This window comes from Solea solea, chromosome 11 (genome assembly GCF_958295425.1).
Source record: "Solea solea chromosome 11, fSolSol10.1, whole genome shotgun sequence".
Lineage (NCBI taxonomy): Eukaryota > Metazoa > Chordata > Actinopteri > Pleuronectiformes > Soleidae > Solea > Solea solea.
Window position 1 is genome coordinate 2,244,264 of NC_081144.1, and position 22,103 is coordinate 2,266,366.

Below are 22,103 nucleotides of genomic sequence, written 5' to 3' on the forward strand. Positions count from 1 at the left end.
AGTGCACAGTTTTCTGGCAGTCTGAACAAAGCCCTAAGTACCCGAAGGACATTTTAACATAAGAAAAGCAAATTTGACTATATATGTTTGCATTCAAATATTCAGCAACTTGTCAACAACAAAAGGATCAGGTGCAATTATACAGAAAAAAGATAATATTAGTGAACCTTCTAATGCCACTTTGAACAAACACACACTAGTGGGAAATTCTCATAACACAGGCCTCACATTTCCGTGTAGACATAATACACTACTTTAAGGAAAACAATGTCATATTCCCAGCTCTCTCTTGCGCCGTCATTCATTGACTTGTGTTTGGAGATTGTTTGACGGTGTTACCAACTACTGTCAATGAAAAGTAACTAAAGTCAGTGTAAAAAGACGTTAGACATCACAAGAAGACGTCCTGTCTTTAGACATTTCACACACGGGTGATAAAAGTGTTGAATCGTAAAATAAAGGGAGAACACAAAACCTTTTATTTTTTATTTTTACTTAAATAAACAAAACCTAATCTGTGATTATTCCACACAGTCGGTCGCACTGAACATCCACAGCTCGTCTGTGACTCTTTATGTGCGTTGTGTGTGTCGGACTCTCATGCAGTAGAATTGTGCTTTTCCTTCTCGTAAAGTATTTAGGTTTATGCGATCACATACCCTGGTATATACACACACACACACAGTAGAACAGCATTTCTGATTTTCCTCCAAGTACCTCCAGAGGAAGCTCGCGTACCACTGGTGATACACATACCACAGTTCTTTTGTCGAGAGCAGAAGAAATATCACAGCAGTTTGTGAATGAGGAGACATCAGAGGCAGAGTTTACAAATAAATAATGAAGTGATGGTGGGTGATGTCAGTATATGTCACATATTGTGATAATAAAGCTTTCCAATACCAATAAGCATGAGTTAGACCAGGGAGTAATATAAAGTAATATAAAGTAAATAGAAATGAATGTGCCGGATTAACTGACAATAGGTTGGAGATAAAATACATTCATTGAATAAACAGAAACCACTTAAACATCCGCTATCATTATTATATAATTACAGTCCCCTGTATCCCAATATTACCACATCTTAAAACATCCTGACTGTAATGTTTGTAGGGATGCACTCATACCAGTACCTCAGTGTTTAAACAAGGCGTGACTGGTGAAACGTTCATGCTCCTCACTCAACACATCATTGTGTGCATGGATGTTGCACGTAGACTTGGGCCCTCTGTGTACAATGAAGCCCCTATATGGCTAAAAAATCAACGCTTGCATCCACCACTGGACCTAAATATAATCAATGACCAGGTTTTATGGGAGATGACAAAACCGGGATTCATCAGGGTCAGATTGTGAAAGTCCACTGAGAATCTTTTGGCGTATTTCCACCAGCTCGACTCGTCTAGGCACAGCACGGTTGCCACAAGCATAGATACTTTTTACTTTCTTTAGTACCTGCTCTGGCGAGGTTCCTAGTGAGCTGAGGATATACCATGCATGACGTCGCCAGACTGTCGGCCACTGATTGGTCAGAGTGCCGTCACAGGAAGAGACGTCCGACACAAGAATCAAGCCGAACAATGCCTAACTGTAGATCAGTTAAAAAGACTTAACAATCCTAAAAACGTCTCCAACAATTACCAGGGAAATGTCTAAAATCTCACCATTTCACTCACACCACCTTCATTTCTTGTGTTTTCCTCCATTTTTATTTATCAAATAGTTTGGAAAACAGAATTCTGACTTTGATCTCAGATGTCAGGCCGACTTTTCTCAGAATTCTGGCCATTTTTAATTTAGTTTACTTTTTTTGGAAACAAAATAAAAATAACTAATGTGGCCGTAATCCTCTTCCATAAATAGTCGCACAAACGTATAAAAAAATAAACTTTCATTCACAAATAAACAAGCTGACAGTAGGGGACCCCTTCTGACTTAATGACCATAATCAAGATAAATATTTGAGTACTGCTCTTTTTAAATGTGGATTCATGCTCTCACCTTATTGGGTGAATACTTATTAGTTCAGTAAATGCTTATGTACGATTGAGTGTCATTTCCCAAAAACTAACAGCATTTCATGACATAAAAACACATCATTGTAAATGTAGGTTCACATGACACCAGTGGTAATCAAGGATTATGCTGTTTCTGATGTGGCCGTTGAGCATAAATCTGTAAAGACACTGTCCGTGTGTGTTGATTATCACAGCTTTTGCTAGTGCAGTCAAAAAAAAAAAAAAAAACCCTGTGCCGTCGGATAAAAACAACAACAAGTCATGCTTTTGTATTATTCAGTCCCATTGTAGCATTCATTACCCTGCATACCAGACTGGCTGGACGTGGAGAGCAGACCATCTATTGTCACAGCTCAGTGGCCGGTGAAGCTTCATTTGTGGCTCCAATCAAAAGAGGGGAATTAACCAAGGCTCAGACAACTGTGCTACAATCAGCAGGAATCTAAACCCACGACGGTTCACTGCATTTATTTATCTAAATTATAGATACTGTAGAATAAAAGCAAGCAGCAGTCAGGATGACCGTAGAAAATAGTTAGTTGTTCAGTTTTGTCTGCAAATGACTCACATTTTGAGATCATAGCTCTTTTCATACATGAACATGAGTTGTATTGCATTTATTGTCCAACTCTCAGTTTTTGCAGCCCAGACAGTTGTCAGTGCACAAGCACCAGTGTTTATGTTGAAGGTCCCTGAAGAGTTCTTGCAGTGAAACAGCCAATAGGTGCTTTTATTTTGAAATACTGTCACAAATATAGTTATTGTGATATCTATTTCAAATCATAAAGCAGACGCTGACTGAAAAGTAGCTTTTTTACCCCCCCACAACGGTGGACTCTTTTTCACTTGACCTCCCCCCTCATGACCAGATTAGACACTCAGTGGCCCCAGGTCATCTGAGATTAAGACCCCCAGTTTAAACTGTTGCAAGCAGCAGTGTTTATGTTGATGTAGGTCCCTGTAGAGTTCTTGCAGAGTAAAAAACAAACAAATAGGAGCCGTCTCTCCGTCAGCCTCCCTCATGTACCTGCAGGATTTTTGAACCCGAGTGATCCTGCTGAAGAAAAAAGAAAAAAGGTGATTTATATCATTCTCAGTCACTGGATGTTTTTTTTAACCTCTTTTGTGAAGTCGTAAAATGAATCCAGAAAAACAGCAACACAACGCTTACTGTTTTATCTGCTAATAAAATAAAATAAGATGGAATATAAACTCTTGAGAATTGTCCCAAGTTAACAATTATGATGGAAAAACAGATGAAAACAGACAAAATGAACATATTCACCCTGATGTGATCAGAGCCAGAGCTGCTAAAAAACAAACACACACAAGCATTGTCATTTGACCTGAGAGTGAATGTAGATTGTAGATTAAACACATTCTCACTCATCAAAAAACCTCTAAAAGTCTTAATCTCACTGTCTCTCTCTCTGTATCTAATCTGCCAGAGTGCCTAATCTGTCAGAGTCTTGTTTCATAAACCAGATTTTTTTGGCAAAGACTGCAAACAGAGCCTGGAGGAACCTCACATTCAATGAGTGTTTCACGGTCCAGCACACACGTCTGCACATGTACGCTCCATGTGCCCTTCATCTTAAACCAGAGGTCTAAAACCTGTGGCTCCCAGGCCATATGTGGTCCTCCAATCAATTTCAGGAGGCCCACCACTTCATCATATCAATTCATACTGAGTTACTTGTTTTTTCAGTAATTGATTAACTTTTCATTGTTCCATGTCACAGAGACTTTTATCATTGTGTAATCATTTGACAAGATCAAGACCCTTAAACATTTTATTCATCAAATAGATCCATTACCCAAATGAAGAAATATTTACGGAAGGGTATTAGGGCCAAATGTAAAATCTTTAAAATTCTAAGAGCAAAGTCAGAATTATGACTATTTTTTAAATGTAGTTTCCAAATCAATATAGTATTTAACACTGATTTTAACTTGTTTTACTGAGAGCAGCTTTAAAAAACACCGAATAGGAGCAACTTTGTCAGGACATCTTAAAATGAGCTGATTATTTTTATTAATCTACATGTTCTCTATATTTGTAGTGCATATAAGATCACGACAGAGAGACTCTTTAGAGACTCTGAGACCCCGGGTTAAATATGTTTATCTGCTTCCTTGTTCTTTATCTGTCTGAAATTTAATGTTGTTATACGTCGGCTCAGATGAGTTTCTCCCTTGTGAATGAGACTCTGAGTGTCAGTGAGATTACCTGTATAAATAAAAAGGTTGAATGAACACGTCACTTCTTATGCAGCACTCATTGTGTTCTCACTTTATTAGATCTAATCCGGGGGGCAAACTCCAGGGACAGAGAGGAAAGACATGCAGTAAAGCCATCATCAACACAATAGACAATAAATTAGTGATCGTTTGATCATTTTTACCATCATAAACATATATTTGCTAGAAGTTTTGAGCCGCACTTATAAATATATCAAATGTGAAATCCATCCAATCCAAGTGTTGTTGGTATTCACATGTCACTGCTCAGAAAATTTAAGACACTTTTGCTCAACGGAGTCCTATTACCTTGTTTGTGGATTTTTTTATTGATTTTTCCGGCTTGCATTTTGTAATAAATTGTAACGTTCACAAGGACGAAGTTAAGTATTCAGGGGTTTAACCTTCACCAGCAGCTCTGAAATTAAATGACTCTGCAAACATCAATAACTTTGTTTTTGAGTTGCAAATCTGGGATTTGGCCAGGAGCAATTGAAATTTGAAATAAAAACAGTTTCACACATTTGTAATTGACCGTGGGAGGAAAGTTATAATAGTCACGGTTAATCTGTTAATCCTCGGTTTTCAAAACAAGTTATTGCCAGGTCTTGTTTAGTTTCCTACTTTGCAATTATTATCAGCAGTGAACGGATTTTAAATTAGTCTACAAGTGGAATGGCTCTGTCGAATAATCGTCACTGTTCGTAATATTATCGGTAAATAAGAGCACTCGCTTTAAAACACTTTGTCACCTGCATTTTGCATAACAACATTTATATTTTGATCCACTGGATTCAGAAAGGAGCTACACGGTGGCATAGTGGCTCGCACTGTTGCTTCACAGCAAGAAGGTCACCGCAGTTCGAATCCCACCTTCCTGTGTAGAGTTTGCATGTTTTCCCTGTGTGTGTGTGGGTTCTCTGCAGATACTCCCGTTTCCTCCCACAGTGCAGCAACATGGAAAAATTAGGGATTATGTGAACTGGAAACTCTAAATCAGGGTACGTCAAACTCAGTTACAGGAGGGGGCCAAAATTAAAAACTGTGTCCAAGTTGAGGTGAAATAACAAAGTCCCATTTCCATCCATCGTGCCCAATTTCCTCTGCTGTATTTCAGTAGAAGAGCACATACAGGCCTGTAGTCACAATCATTTGCTGTACTCAATGTTTACTAGATGTGTAAAGCCTTAAGAGAGGAAGCCAAATACAAATGATACTGTATAACCCCTCTCTGTGTTTTCAAAATCCACATTTAATGTCTTTATTTATTAAGTGTGGTACTAATCGGTGGAGAAAAAAAAAAAGAAGCATGAAAGACTCGAGTTTGACACCTGTGCTCTAAATTGAAAGTAAGTGTGAGTGCCTTTCACCCCCATGTCTGCTGAGATTAGCTCATCTCAACCATGTTAAATTCAATTTGCCACTAAATCTGTAGTCTGGGACAGATCCAGATGACACTTACTCTGATGGTATAGAGCAGGGTAGTCAAACATAAGGCCCAACAGAGGGTCCGATCCGGCCCGCAGGATGAATTTGTGAATTTCGATATACTATACTTTTCAGTTCCAGATACCTGTGAATAAATGTTTCGTGCCTTTATAGATCTAATGGTAAATTTAGGCATAATATTGTTGAAATTGCACTTATTTTTCATCTTATTTCCGGTTGTTCATCATATATTGTGTAAAAAAATGCTTCATTAAATGTAAAACCGAGGGAAACATTTGGAGATCTTGTTGTTTATAGGTTATTATGCTATTATTTCCAGTTATTATGTCCGGCCCACTTGAGATCAAATTGCACTGTCTTTGAATCCCTAACTAAAATGAGTTTGACACCCCTGGTATAGCGTGTCTGATCCTGCATACACATAGCAAATGTGTATGTTCAAATTGAGTGAGTTTTGACAGATTTATTACACTTTATAAGAGACAGAAATTTCTTGAAAATGTGTAAATTATTTTGTGATGTCATCAGTGGGTTGATTTTTATCAAACATTCATTAAGAACATACTTCGGCGATCACAAAAAAACCCCAGATGGTTTCATAAAGCTCAACATAACCTCCTTGGTGAAGGTAATTATACTTTAGGTGCTGCAGAATAATGACAAAGATTGAAGCTTTTACACATTTTATAGATTATATAATTGTATTTACTATATGAACAGTAGCATTTGACAGCTGTAGCTGGTGTTAATCTTAAGTGCATTATTTCTTAATCAGTACTAGTAGATGAAACTATAATAATAACAATAGCACAGCATTGAATGAATAAGCTTTGTCGGGTAACAAATGACTATACATGTGAATAGAATGTGATTAGATTTAGTGTTTTCTTTTAAAATGCAGCACAAGCATACAGTAGTATAATATGGAGCTGGCGACGTAAAGAACACATTTTTGGTGCTTGGAAAAAAAATGAATGAAAAGAATAACAAAGACACAAAAGGCACGTTTAGATGCAGCAAATGTCTTTAGTAGCACATCAACACATCATGCAGCTCAAGTGTTTGTACTTGAAACGCATGCACTCCTGACCTCTTGTGGCCGAGCTGGAACAACATGATGCTCAGTGCAGCAGAGGAGGAGAATTAAGGTTTGTACAAGTCTGTACATTTAACACTGGGAAAAAAATATTAAAGGACGGTTTGACCCATTTCTTTTCCCACTTAGTCAAATGAAGAATAAACTTAAAATCATTATGATGCTGATGATGTTTGTTTAATTCACATTCTATTACAGAGTTGGATTTTCTCATATCTTTTACTCATAAACCTTGACAGAAACAGAGTAAAGAGCAGAGCAGGGCTTGTATTTACTTTGAAGGAAGGGACTTTTTTCAATCCCAGCGTCCTTTGTCGTTGTGTGAATGAGACACGCATCTCAGATCCACTGCCTGGTGATCGAATAACACGTTTCTATCTTGAAGTTAGTAAAAAACTGGATATTTTTTGGGTGAAGTGGTCCTTTAACATCTGGTCATTTGTGCACTGCATCAATTCATGAATGACACGTTACATTGATTTTTAGAAATTAAAAAACGGAATGTTTCAAAATGTGCACTTTGATATTTCTTTGACATTTTCTGGCATAAACACTGACAGCAGTAGTCCTCATGGAGACAAAAAAAACCTGGTCCTAAAGAGGCAGAACCTCATTTCTGGAGGAACTGGTTGAGTTTAGGGCTGAGATTTTTTAAATGTGACTCAGGTTAAGGTTTAGTATAATGCTGGAAAAGTGCATTGTCCGAAGAAGAACAGCTTCACAAACCCTTGAGTGTGTGAGTGTGTGTGTGTTCAGAGAGAATCATCAAACTGTGGAGGTGGATTTTCATGCTTCATACAGCTGTGTGTGTGTGTGTGCGTGTGCGTGTGCGTGTGCGTGTGCGTGTGCGTGTGCGTGTGCGTGTGCGTGTGTGTGTGCGTGTGTGTGTGCGTGTGTGTGTGTGTCCTTGTGGTCTTTGCCGTTGTGTTCTGGATGTATTATTTTGCCTGTTCTGCTCCCGGATAAATATGTTTCACAAGTTTCAGGGACACTCACTTTAGCTTCTGACTCAGACTCTCTCTTCACCATATCTCAAAGCCTGGCGTTACCACGGCAACCCGAAGGCCAACACTGCTGCTGAGATATAGAGCTGTGTGAACGGTGATATGGAGACGCTCGTCCATTGCCATGTTTTTGGCTCAGTTTTCCTCCGGTGGTTAATGTCTTTATTCAGGAGAAGATGATGATATTGGTCTTTAAGATGCAGCAACCGGAAACAACCAAGAGAATTCTGATTCTTGTACTTATTTTATGTCTTTTTAAATTATTTACTCTGATGGGTAGACACGCAGCAAAGGGCCACAACCTAGAATTGAACCCCCGCTGCTGCAGAAGGTCACCACCTCAGGGACACCAGCCAGCCATGCACCTGTCTTTGTGTATTCTCTTCCAACTATAACAATTTAATAATAACCAACTGAACATAAGAGCTTAAATAATTCTGTGCAATACTGATCACAACCTTGTGTGATCAGATCTTTTAGTCCCTTAATTGACATTTTACCATCTTTTTATCGTCAAATAAAACATGAAGTCTTCATTGGAATGACAATACGATCAAGATACTGTATACAGTATGTACACTTCAAATTACTATTAAAATGTACACTATGGAGGACAAACCTCAACACAAATCCCATCACAGGCACTTATCTGTGCAATACAGTAATTAATAATGTTTGTTATGCAATAAATTAAATAAAAATAGAATATAAAGAACACAGACTAAAGACTAAACTGAAAGAGAAAGTGTGTGCTACCGTCCTTGATCCCCAGCTCCTCCCATCCACGTATCAAAGACGTGACAGTTGTGTCAGCAGTGTGTGAATGAAGTGCAAAAGAAGACACTGAATATATAGAAGCTCTTTATAGTTTGTGTGTGTGTGAATGAGACAATGTGACGCGCGCTTTTCTCTGCTCTAAACATAGTTCTAATAATTTCAATCTAATTTTCATGTATGAAATCATGGGCGTCATGTTCTCTCACATGTTCATCAAGCTGATATTTCGGGACACATTTTTGTGCGTCTTCACTAAAACCTTTCCTATAGGACCCAGTGATGTACTAACAAAGTTGTTTTCCCACCAGCTTATTTTATAATTAAAAAAGGGAAATTATGTTAATACATTTGAAATGATACTGCTCAGAGAAATTAATGTCATTTTGCATTTGACACCTGTGGTTTTGCACTTTTGTGCAATTCTTTGACCTTTTCTGTCCTAAATTAAAAGCATTGGTAATTATCAAAATAATGTTTTTATGTATCTGTAATGCTTAATATACCAGTATGTAGAAGCTCTTTAAACAAAATTATATTTTTGTTATACATGTTTTATAAAAAAAAGAAACTAATAAAATAAAATACAGCACATTTCTTGATTAAGGTGTCAAATTATAGTTATTTACTTGCATCGCTAAAAAGAAAAATATATTTTAATGGTTGAATATTACGCTCGATTAACCCTTAGTGCTCACGAGGCACACATCTGTGCCGCAGGTGCACCCTTGGTAAATAATACACAACTCCTTAAATGGACATCTGGGGGGGGGGGTGTTTATAGGTCACATCTTCAGGCTTTAAAAAAAAGTGTGTTTTTTCCGTCTTATGTGTTGAGTCAAAGTTATGATTCATTTTATCTAGCATTTTTAGTTGTGATATAAAGTTGCAATAATTGCTCATAAATTAGACTTTTGTTCATAAAAACAACCCAAGCGAACTTTGAACTGTGATGCATTTCCAAATTTCACAAACTCAATCCGATTTTAAACATTTTGAGTACTTTTTGCTCAGGTGTGTTTATATAGTTGATAAAAATGAATATATCTTATCAGATTGCCTAGGTCATGCTGGGAAAAAAAGGGATATAAGACACATATTGCACATTGTTATAGCCTCTGTATATACTGAACGTTTTAACACAGTCATGGGAAAAAGCAGCCAAAAATTCTGTCTGACTTCTCAAAGCCCAGTGAGTTCAAATATTGATATAAAAAGGAGAATTCAGTTTCTCGCCTCTCTAATCAGCCTCGATCGAATTTATTTTTTTAACTTCAACACAGATTTTTAACTCGTTTCATTGACAGCAGTTTTAAAAACATCACAATTTGATTTTCACTCGTACAAAATGTGCATTTGTATATGGAGTCGTGAAGACGCATCTAATCCTAAGTGGTTGCAGGGGACACAATGAAGACACATTTTAGGTCTGTCCACTTGTGATCACACCGTCAGGATGGATGAGACATTAGAAGAGCCCGAGGTTCTGTTTGGATACAAATAGCTGGTGATGATGTTCAAGGTCAGACTTGACACTCTCGGGTATGAAAAGGTGTAGGACCCATGAAGACCGAGTTCAGTTATCATCGTTTGCCTATGGAACAAAAGGAACATGTGGTCTCGTCCTGTGAGCACGAATATGTATGTACAGACCTGTGTTGACCGAGTTCATTCATCAGTTCATTCATGTGTAATATTTTGGCATTTGTCGGGTCTTTTTCTCTCCGAGCCGAGCAAGAACCGTCAAAGAGACAAAACAAAATCCTGCAAACATGTTAAAATATGTTCGCTTTCATTTATGTTAAAGCTATTATTTGTGTCTGAAAACACTTTATCCTACTGGGTGTAACAAGATATTTCAATTTGCTAAGTAGAAAAGTAAATGCTTCTGAATTTCAAATAAAAGTAATTGCCGAGAACTAAAACATAGAATCTGATGTAAATCCTTCACAGCAATAATGCTCATTTATATTGACTCAATGCTGTTGCACAAAGCAGCAGCAATATTTGAATATCACAGAATGACAGCATGTTAACGAGCCATGGAAAAGCCATGCGGGGATCAGCTCTACATTTACTCATTGTTACTCGTTACTACCAAATAAAATCAGAAGAGTTGGTATTATGGTCTGTATTTATAGAGACCATAACACACTGCAACATGAGGTTGAGTGTCTTGCTCAAGGACACAAACTAGCAGAGCCAGGAATTGAACCCACAGCCTTTCAATTGAAAGACCACTCAGACTACCACTAAGCTACCATGGCTCAATCCCAACTCCTCACTTTTAATACTTAAATATATAAAAATACTTTAAGACTTTTACTTATTATAAAACGTGACTTCAACTTCTACCAAAGTCATTACGTGTACGTTTACCCTTTTAAATGGTACTTTATACAAGGCTGGCAGGGATAAACACTGCACCATGAGAATATACATGACGTGAAACCAAGAGTGTAATAAGTCAAGCACGGCTTGTTCCTGAACATGTTCAGGGGGAAAACTCTCTGTGGAGGATGAGTTGACAAACATCTACAGCAACAACCGCTTTGTTCACCTTAACACGGCAGAATGTGTTTGACAGTGACCTTTGTCGGGGGGTCACACACTGAAATAGCCATAAGCAGAGGCGGGAGTCGCGCTGTTTGGTGTCCAGCAGGGATTTCTGTATGAGCTTGTTGGGATTTTTGGGGGCGTCGGGAAACCAGGGAGTCCATGTAGCAGGAGAGGAAATGGAAAAATGCTTTTAGGTTGCCCTGCGGGAAGTCTGAACTACATGCCGCATCAAAGTCGCACAAAGGAAAACGTGGGAAGTCACGCAGGCGACTGTGTGATGCATCATTTATCAGCGAGTCACTGTTGTCATCCTCAAACAGAGAAGAATAAACAAAAACAAAACAAGGGCAGCAGATGCCAAGGAGGGACGTCGACCATGTGTCATCTGGCATCAGTGTTACACCTGTCCTCAGACACGATTGAACATTTTAAATAATGTTTAATTGACTATTATTTTTTAAGTGAGATACAAAGAATGAATATGGCACAGAGATAAAAATGATGCTATCCGTGTCTTGTGCTGTTTTCAAAATGGAGGATTGTAAACTTGTTTATTTTGAAGCTTAAAAGTTTCAGCTTAACTGATACAAAGTAGCTCATTTTCATATTGTATATGATGTTAAATTGGAGACAAAAACAGTGCTTACTGTTGAGACCTTTGTTATACTGGGGCAAGATCCTATTGTTTTTGACCATTGGTCACTCCACAAATCTCTACTGGTGTACGATCGACAAACCCTCTTGGATCTTCGTTTCTCTGCCGTGGATCAAGTTGTGTTTGATTATGATGGACAGAAAACTTAGCCCCTTCAGTTCCATCCTCCCGGCGGAGGGTGAATCCCCACAACACGGGGTGAATCCCCACAACCTGAGGCCGCTGTGCCGGGCTCCCCGGTCCGATGAACGACAGGTCCCAATCCCCGCCAGGATTGGCCTGGTACACGCCAGAGTGCTGGCGAACAAAGCTTTTTCCTCAGGGATTTCTTTATCTCCCATGATCTGGATTTCATTCTGGGGGTAAAGGCAAAATGCCAGTAGTCTGGCTGTGCTTCTTTGTTTAGCTGCTAAGGATACACACAAACACGAAAAAGGACAACAAATGGAACGGGCGAATGCAGCAGGTCCATACCGAGAGAAATTGAATGCGAAAATAAATGCGCGGTATTTGCAGAAGATAGGGGTGAAAGGGCTAGACCCATGAACACTCGGAGTGGACTTCTGATGTGAAGGTCCTGCCGAACTGTCAACATGGACAAATCGATAATTACATGATTTTAGGTGTGAGTGCCTACACCCATGAGGTCTTCAGCAATATCACATTGCTACAGCAGGCCCAGGTTCAGTTCACCGATGGATGGGTGCAGGACCTGGACATTTTTAAAGTGGAGCAGAAAGTCACTGTGCGTTCACAGGTAAGGTTTCTGCACACACCTCTCTATCAGCATGTACTCGACAGAACAACCTAATTTCCTAACAAACACATCATGCATAAAGTTAATGTAAAATGAGGGCAGATTTTTCCTCTTACTGAATGTCATTCCCAGTCAAACACTGTTGTTTTTGCTGCTGATGTGTTAAGCACTCTGCCTACTGTCTGCAGTGGTGACTTGCTGGAACGTTGATGTTAATGTCCTTTCTTATCCAGAAAACTAGTTACTTGTTACGATGAATGTTACTTGAGTAGCTGTAAAATAACATTTTAAAAATTACCCCAAGCAAAAGTTGAAATGGCTCAGATGAACAGTACAGCAGTGAAATCACTGTGGTATTTATGTAATTGTAAAACGCTTAGGTGAATCACTCCATGTGGCTTACCCATGCAGCACGGACGGGAAGAATAACCGCCTCAAACATCCATGCTGTTGTGTACACCAGCATAGACAAGCCAGCCATTTCAGTAGTTAAGGTGTGCTATCCTCAAAAAAGCATACGCAGACCTACAGAAAACAAACCAGAGGACATTAAATGAGGGAGAGACCACAAAGCCACAGCAAGGGCTTCATACATCACACAGGCTGTGTAGAGATGAAGTGCCCCTACAAGCACCGCAACAACAACATCCTGCAGGCCTGTGCAGACAAAGACCTTTGTCTGCAGTTGACTGATAGTAAACTGGAGTTGAAGCCCGCACACAGGTATTACAAACAGGTGCAGACACAAATCTTTGTGACTCTGTGACTTTGTGGTGTGGGCAATGAAAAGCTGTGTCATAGGGTGTGTCACACTTGATGCCAGCCTTTGGGCAACATTTTTGCCAAAAGACACAGACTTTTTTCCACAAGGTCGTGCTACCAGAGCTTGTCGCCGTCACTACACCAAATACCCACGAGTCGAACCCTCCTCGGATCTACAGCCCACACGCAAACCCCAAAAAAGAGCATGACGGCCTTTAGCCATATTACATCCAGTTCGCAAGCGCAAAACACAGGCATATGAAAACACTGATGTGTGGTGCACCTGTAGACAAGAGGAGTTGGATGACATGGTTGCTTGTGATAACCAGAACTGTGCCATTCAGTGGTTCCATTTAGGATGTGTAGGACTCGGTTCTGCACCTGCCCAAGAGCAGCCATGGCTGTGTGACACATGTACACTGGGTTGAAACAATTTCCTCCCAGGGATTAATAAAGTATTCTGATTCTAATTCTTCCAACAGAAGACTCTGATGGAAACAGTCTTGGTACTGTGGAAGACTCCCCGTCTCGTCCCCAAAGTAGGGCGACTGGTGGAGCTGAATGACTTTAGACTGGTGGCCCTGACATCCCACATTATAAAGACCTAGGGCGGCTCCTTATTTGTCGCATGGGGCTGCAGGTTGCTGGGGATCTTGACCCCCTCCTTGACCTGCCTACCAGGAGCGCAGGAGTGGAAGACATGGTTCTGTACATGCTGCACCGGGCATATTCCAACCTGGATGTGCCTGGTATATATGTGAGGATCATGTTCTTCGACTTCTCAAGTGCGTTCAACACCTTGCCTGATACTGAGAGACAAGTTCCACGGTATGCTACCGCAATACGTCAGGCTGGGGAGATGCGTTTCTGGGACACTGGAATGCCGCAATGGGGCTCCACAGGGGACTGTGTAGGCTCCCCTTCTGTTCACACTGTACACGTCAGACTTCAGTCCTGACACATCTAGAAGTATTCAGATGATACAGCTGTTGTGGTACGTAGTGGACAGGAGGGGGAATACAGGGACCTTGTGGGAGCATCCACCAACTGGAGCACGAGGAACGGCCTCCTCCTGAACACCAGGACATTGTAGAAAGAAAATTAGAAAATAAAATGTGGCACATAAGAGTAGATGCCAGAGTGATTGACAGCTGGTTTTGCCCATAGGAACCCTGTTGCAAGTGACACCTCTGAACTTCCGTTTGCAAGACATCAACATGGCATGGAGACTTCAAAATGAAGTTAGGATTAGTGTTAGGTGGCTGGTTGGTTTGAATTTTTGATGGTTTGATGGAGTAATGGAATGTTTTGCTGATGGATGAATGAATAAGAGCTGCATGTCGCTCAGAAACATCCACACATTTCGATCCTGTAGCAAATATTTCCATTCAGCTCCATTCAAGGCCACCCAGCTTCAAAGCACAATTACTGTGGAGTTTGTTTTGATTAAAATTCACGCAACAAAAAGCCTCGTTTTCAGCTCTGCACTTGTTACATGAATGGTGTTGGTCCATGCATGTGTGCACTCCTCCGCTACAGTGTCAACCCCTCGACTTTAGAAACTCTGAACAAGTCGAGAGAAAGAGTGACGTCAAGGACGACGTTACACTACTGCTGTCAGGAGAACCAGATTTCCCCCGGCCAAACCGCATCCCCGCCTGCCATGCCTTGTGATTCACGTCGTCTCCGAGGTTGAGGTGAAAATGTATGAAGACATCCAGCGGGTTTATTTATGGTGGTGATGGCAGCGCTTCTTAACGGCTGCTATGGTTACCTTCACACCAGATACGGGCGTAGAGCTCAGGTTGGCGGTGTTGTTGTCGTCGCTTGTACGCTCAACTCACTTATTTTTCTCTCATAACAGATCTTACTGGTGGAGGTGTGACGCCTTAGAAGTCCATCCATGAGGGGAGCTGTGATGATGAGGATGATAAACATGATGATGATGATGATGATGATGATGATGCATGGAAAAGCCTGAGGGGGAGATCACTGTGTCACAATGTGATTGTGTGTTTCCTACAGGAGCTTGTTTGCTGAATGAGAGAGAAAGAAATAGACAAACGATAAAGGACACTTTATTTCACGGTCGCTGAACTGTAGACAAACAATGCAAGGTTACTATCTGTGTAATTGTGCTGTAAATCATAACACGCAAGATAACAGCGGACTTTACAGTGTGTGTGTGTGGGAGGAGTGCCAGATGCAGGTGTCTCCAGGTTACTGGAGAATGTAAATGCAAACAAGCCTCCTCAAACAGAGCAAAGGAGAGTGTTTATAAAAACCCTGCAGCTACACACGCACACGCACACACACACACACGCACGCACACCATTGTGTTATGTGTGCGCGTTAGAATGATATCTTATTGGCAGATATGCAAATGTATGAAGTTTGGTTTTACTTGTAGAAATATAGACCCCCTCCCACAGTTCTCAAACTGTGGTACGTGTACCACCAGTGGTACGCGGGCTTCCTCTGGTGGTAAAATTCAATTGAATATACCAGGGTATATATGTGATCGAAGTGGAGCTGAGGAATTATGACCAGAGTGCATAGAAAAGGAAACAACGTCACTCTTGCCTTTGGAGCAAGACCCGGGTTCACGACCCGGTCGGAATGAGGGTATGTGCGTGGGTTTTCTCCGGGTTGTCCGGCTTCCTCCCACAGTGCAAAGACATGCCGATTTGGGGATTGGGGATGGTTGTTTGTCTATGTGATGGACTGGCAATCTGGCTGAGATTGGCACAGCGTCCCCTGTAACCCTCATGTGGAGGATAAAGTGGTAAAAGATGGATGACTAGTCACCTTATCTCTCGCTCCATCTTAATCTGTTTTCACTATATCAGCGTGTGAAGTATAAGTGAGGAAGAGGAGGATGATGAGAGCAAATTATCTTATTGGGAATAAATCTGCCTCCTGTGAAAAGTCTGTAGCTGACTTTGCTCGACCTTTTTACTCCACTGTATTTTAAACGTTGGTGATAATGGTTTTACTTCAAGTTTGAGAAACACTAACGTAGACTTTCAGTTTGAAAACAACTCTGCTCGTTGCAAAAATAACTGCATGGAGAAAATTAGCTTCTACCTCTCACTTGAAATACATGTTGACCATTTTGTAAATGATGGTCCCCAATAAAAGGCGACAGATGCTTTTGTCAAATAGGAGCCCGGAGTTTCTTGTTCTGGCTCAAATATTTGGGCTCCCTCTTATAGACAGGGTCTCCTACACGGTGTTCCCTGAGCATGTAGTTCAACCATTCCAGAGAGCATCTGAAGAGCAGAGCCCTCAACAAAACAAGTCTGACTGCGTTTCCATTTGTTGCAATAAATGATTTAATGATGTTCCTGACTGAACTGTTTGACCCATCCATGTGTGGTTAGGTTTGGGCACAGAAAGCACCTGGTTGAGGCCAGGCAGGAAAAAACAAACGCACTGGAATCTCCTCGTGTCACTGCAACAAATCCTGGGATGTTTTATGGAAAGCTGCATGGTGGTGGACATCTCGCCGTGTTTTCACACCACCACCAACCCCTTCCTCCTCGCTCTGACGAGAACGTTGCCTCTGATGTTTGTGAACTACGTCACTTTACAAACACTGATATGACACATATGAAACTATTTGCCAAATCATCATATTCAAACTATTTACTCTGTACAGAAATGGTATGTGTATTGTATATACACCCCATCTATATACGGTGTTAAATACAACAACTTCTGTGTTACTTTTCTGCAAATTCATATAACCAATAATAAATAGTTACCAGTCTGACCTCAGTTTGTGTGTGTGTGTGTGTGTGTGTGTGTGTGTGTGTGTGTGTGTGTGTGTGTGTGTGTGTGTGTGTGAGAGAGAAAAGCCTTAGGAGTGGATTAATCATTTATTTAAATCAGGAGGTGAGCACAAACATCAGTGTCTTATTTGATTTGCCAGAACGGAAGCTGCCGTTTCGGGCGGCAGATGCTCGCAGAGATCGTCCTCTTTTAATTTAACTGAAGGAAAACAGAAACACTCTCATCACTGCTTTTGGGATTCTACACGTGGACCAACCCATGAGGAGAAACAGCACATACCTGCTGTGAGGACAGAACACCTGGATTTCTGTTTGTGTGTGTGTGTGTGTGTGTGTGTGTGTGTGTGTGTGTGCACTTACATTTCTTACTTCATGGGGTCCCACCGCAGGGAGCACACCAACCGCGGGGGGCCCACAACCGGTATGGGGCCCTAAATGGTGGGCCCCACACCGGTTTTCATTCAAAATGAGCTTTGCAGCCCCCCCTGATGCCCCTCTTGCTTTTTTTTCACTTGGCCCACAAGGTCAGAAAAACTGGAAATGTGTGTGTAAGTGTGTGTAAACTTTTTGCTCACTACCGCCCCCCGGAGCTTGTAAGGTGGAAGGTACGGACACACACACACCGGAAGTTTGTTTACACACTTCAGGAAGTGGGTAGGGTTTTAACAAGAAGAAGAGGAAGATCAAGCTCAAGATCGACAGCATGCAACAGGTAGGTGTGAATTTGTTGGATTTATATCGTTTATATCTTAGTTATGTTAATTAATTTATTACAGTAACTGTTAGCTGCTACTGTAAACTAGTTGTGTTTAGCTGCTGGCGTAAGCTATATAATACGCGTGCTAACATTAGCAGCTCGCGATTTTCTTTTACAGATTATTACAATAACTGTTTGCTGCTACCGTTAGCTACTCGCGGTTAGCTGCTAACTTAGCGATATAATGGGCGAGCTAACATTAGCGCTAACGTTAGCGATCGCTAGCTGCTAACATTAGCAGTTAGCGATCGCTAGCTGCTAACATTAGCAGCTAGCGATCTTTTTAAGACAATTATATAAGACAAATTATATAAGGCACAAAGTCTAATAGTCTAGAAATGTATAAATATAAATGAAATTATAAATCTATAAATTTGGTCTAGCCTTTCGTCTAAGTTTATAAAAAAATACCCATCTTTACATGCTACTATAATGAAATTAAACTGTATATCAACTCCCTAAAATTGAAAATGAAATCCAAAAGTGCTTAAGAGCTTTATAAATTAACTCTTTAACTAATTAAGTGACCTCTTTTTTTATCTTTGCTTAAATTAGATAATTAATATCATTATTAATTCAAATTAAACATGGGAAAAGTGACCTGAAATTACATCTTTTGAAGTTTTTTGATAAATGAAATTAACTTGACATTCAGTATGGGAAAATAATGATGTTATTGATCTAATTAAAGCAAAGCTATTTCATTTTTACACACAAACAAACGCATAATCACACACACCTATAACCTGATAGAGAGAGAAGAGGACAACATGCCATAAACCCAGGGGAAACACTACTGTTTGTTTTCAATAATTGTTTTATGTATATCAGCAGTTAGCAATCTAGGCAACTCATGACAATATAAACTTGACTCACTGAACAAATCTCTTATATCGTATGTGTAGTAATAATTAAAAATATTTTCACAGAGCCATTATGTCCAAAAGGAGGAGAAGGATAAAGCCTGTAGATGATGCAAAGACATATATTCTGTCTTGCACTGACAAGTCTGGATTTATGTCAAGACTCATAGACAGTTTCAAAGGTAAGTTGTAGAAGGTTCCTTGACAGAACTTGTGCATTTCAAAAGCAAATGAATCGTTTTCTTTGTTATATTCTTCTAGGAAGAGGAGTGTTTGCTACGCAGCCCATTGAACCAGGGGACTTTGTTTTGGAGTACAGGGGTAGACTCCTCACACAGGAAGAATGCCGGTCACTACCGTACTCAGAGATTGACTCCACATTTCTCTTTGACTTTGAGTGGCAGAACCGTCACTTGTGGTGAGCATGTAAAGAGATGTTTTTTATAGATTAGAGAAATTAACCTTGAACCCTGAAATAAACTTTTAATAGTTAATGATTGAACTAAAGCACGAGTACTAAAATTATGTCTTCCAACAAAACTGATTTCTTGTACTTTTCAGCCTTGATGCATCTGAAGAAGATGGATCTCTTGGAAGATTAGTCAATGACAACCACAAAAATCCAAATTGTGTCATGAGAAAAATCATAGTAAACAACAAGCCGCACTTGTGCCTTTTTGCCCTGAAGAAAATAGAGATAGGATCTGAAATTGACTACAGCTATGGTGATGCAAAATGGCCTTGGCGCAGTATGGTGAGTTGGTTAGATTCAGCATGAATATTTTTTTTGACAAATGAGTGTGTAAAAATGTGCCATCTTGTAAAAGCAAATTTTGTCCAATATTGTTTCCCATATGAGTTTATCTATGGGAATGCATGTGATCTTTGATCTGTGTGATATGATTTAACATCAGTTTGTTTGATTCTTGTTTAATTGAAATCCAGGTGAAGACTCCTGCAGCAACAGAGACAGAGACCAGCCCTCTACCTCAGATGTTCCACATGGAATCAAAGCCAGATGAGACTAACGCACAGGTAAAATGACATTGTAGACGCATCCATCACCAATATCTGTGGTGACTTGTATGAAGCTGTTCTACTTTCAAATGGGCCAATGTACACATTGTCAGATTTCCTTTTTGGGTGGTGTGATAATGGCCAGTTAATGTCCCACACACACGCATGTTTCCAGTCATGTCCTTATGGGGCCTTTTATGTCACAAACACACTTGTTCTCTTGTCTCTCCTCGATGAGACCAGGTAACATACTGTAACACACCACTCGTATGTTTCTAGTCTCACCCATGTGGGGCCCTTCCGTGTGGTTCTCACTCAAACTGTTCCTATGGCACTGTCCAGAACCTGGCATAATCTCAAGTTTGATTTTAACATTTGTAATTGCACACTGTCTGAGCTGTTATGAGTTTGAAAGCAAACTTTACAATGTGACCCACTGCAAATCCTTATCATAGGTTGTGAGAGGTGCCTACTACTTTTAGAAAGACTATGTTGTGCTCTCAGTTTGACGGTCTGTGCTGTTTCAGAAACAGTTTAACCATTAGGTAACCTTATTAGCCTGTAAATGTCTCCACATACAGTTGTGATTTCTGTCAGTTCTAATTGTCTTCTTGTCTGCTATCTAAATTTCAGGTGAAAGACCCTCAGACTCCTGCAGCAGCAGAGACAGAGACCAACCCTCTACCTCAGATGTTCCACATGGAATCAAAGCCAGATGAGACTAACGCACAGGTAAAATGACATTGTAGATGCATCCATCACCAATATCTGTGGTGACTTGTATGAAGCTGTTCTACTTTCAAAATGGGCCAATGTTCACATTTTCAGAAGTACTTTTTGGGTGGTGTGATAATGGCCAGTTAATGTCACACACACACACACGCATGTTTCCAGTCATGTCCTTATGGGGCCTTTTATGTCACAAACACACTTGTTCTCTCGTCTCTCCTCGATGAGACCAGGTAACATACTGTAACACACCACTCGTATGTTTCTAGTCTCACCCATGTGGGGCCCTTCCGTGTGGTTCTCACTCAAACTGTTCCTATGGCACTGTCCAGAACCTGACATAATCTCAAGTTCAATTTTAACATTTGTAATTGCACACGGTCTGGGCTGTTATGAGTTTGAAAGCAAACTTTACAATGTGACCCACTGCAAATCCTTATCATAGGTTGTGAGAGGTGCCTACTTCTTTTAGAAAGACTATGTTGTGCTCTCAGTTTGACGGTCTGTGCTGTTTCAGAAACAGTTTAACCATTAGGTAACCTTATTAGCCTGTAAATGTCTCCACATACAGTTGTGATTTCTGTCAGTTCTAATTGTCTTCTTGTCTGCTATCTAAATTTCAGGTGAAAGACCCTCAGACTCCTGCAGCAGCAGAGACAGAGACCAACCCTCTACCTCAGATGTTCCACATGGAATCAAAGCCAGATGAGACTAACGCACAGGTAAAATGACATTGTAGATGCATCCATCACCAATATCTGTGGTGACTTGTATGAAGCTGTTCTACTTTCAAAATGGGCCAATGTTCACATTGTCAGAATTACTTTTTGGGTGGTGTGATAATGGCCAGTTAATGTCACACACACACACGCATGTTTCCAGTCATGTCCTTATGGGGCCTTTTATGTCACAAACACACTTGTTCTCTCGTCTCTCCTCGATGAGACCAGGTAACATACTGTAACACACCACTCGTATGTTTCTAGTCTCACCCATGTGGGGCCCTTCCGTGTGGTTCTCACTCAAACTGTTCCTATGGCACTGTCCAGAACCTGACATAATCTCAAGTTTGATTTTAACATTTGTAATTGCACACTGTCTGAGCTGTTATGAGTTTGAAAGCAAACTTTACAATGTGACCCACTGCAAATCCTTATCATAGGTTATGAGAGGTGCCTACTACTTTTAGAAAGACTATGTTGTGCTCTCAGTTTGACGGTCTGTGCTGTTTCAGAAACAGTTTAACCATTAGGTAACCGTATTAGCCTGTAAATGTCTCCACATACAGTTGTGATTTCTGTCAGTTCTAATTGTCTTCTTGTCTGCTATCTAAATTTCAGGTGAAAGACCCTCAGACTCCTGCAGCAGCAGAGACAGAGACCAACCCTCTACCTCAGATGTTCCACATGGAATCAAAGCCAGATGAGACTAACGCACAGGTAAAATGACATTGTAGATGCATCCATCACCAATATCTGTGGTGACTTGTATGAAGCTGTTCTACTTTCAAATGGGCCAATGTTCACATTGTCAGAAGTACTTTTTGGGTGGTGTGATAATGGCCAGTTAATGTCACACACACACACGCATGTTTCCAGTCATGTCCTTATGGGGCCTTTTATGTC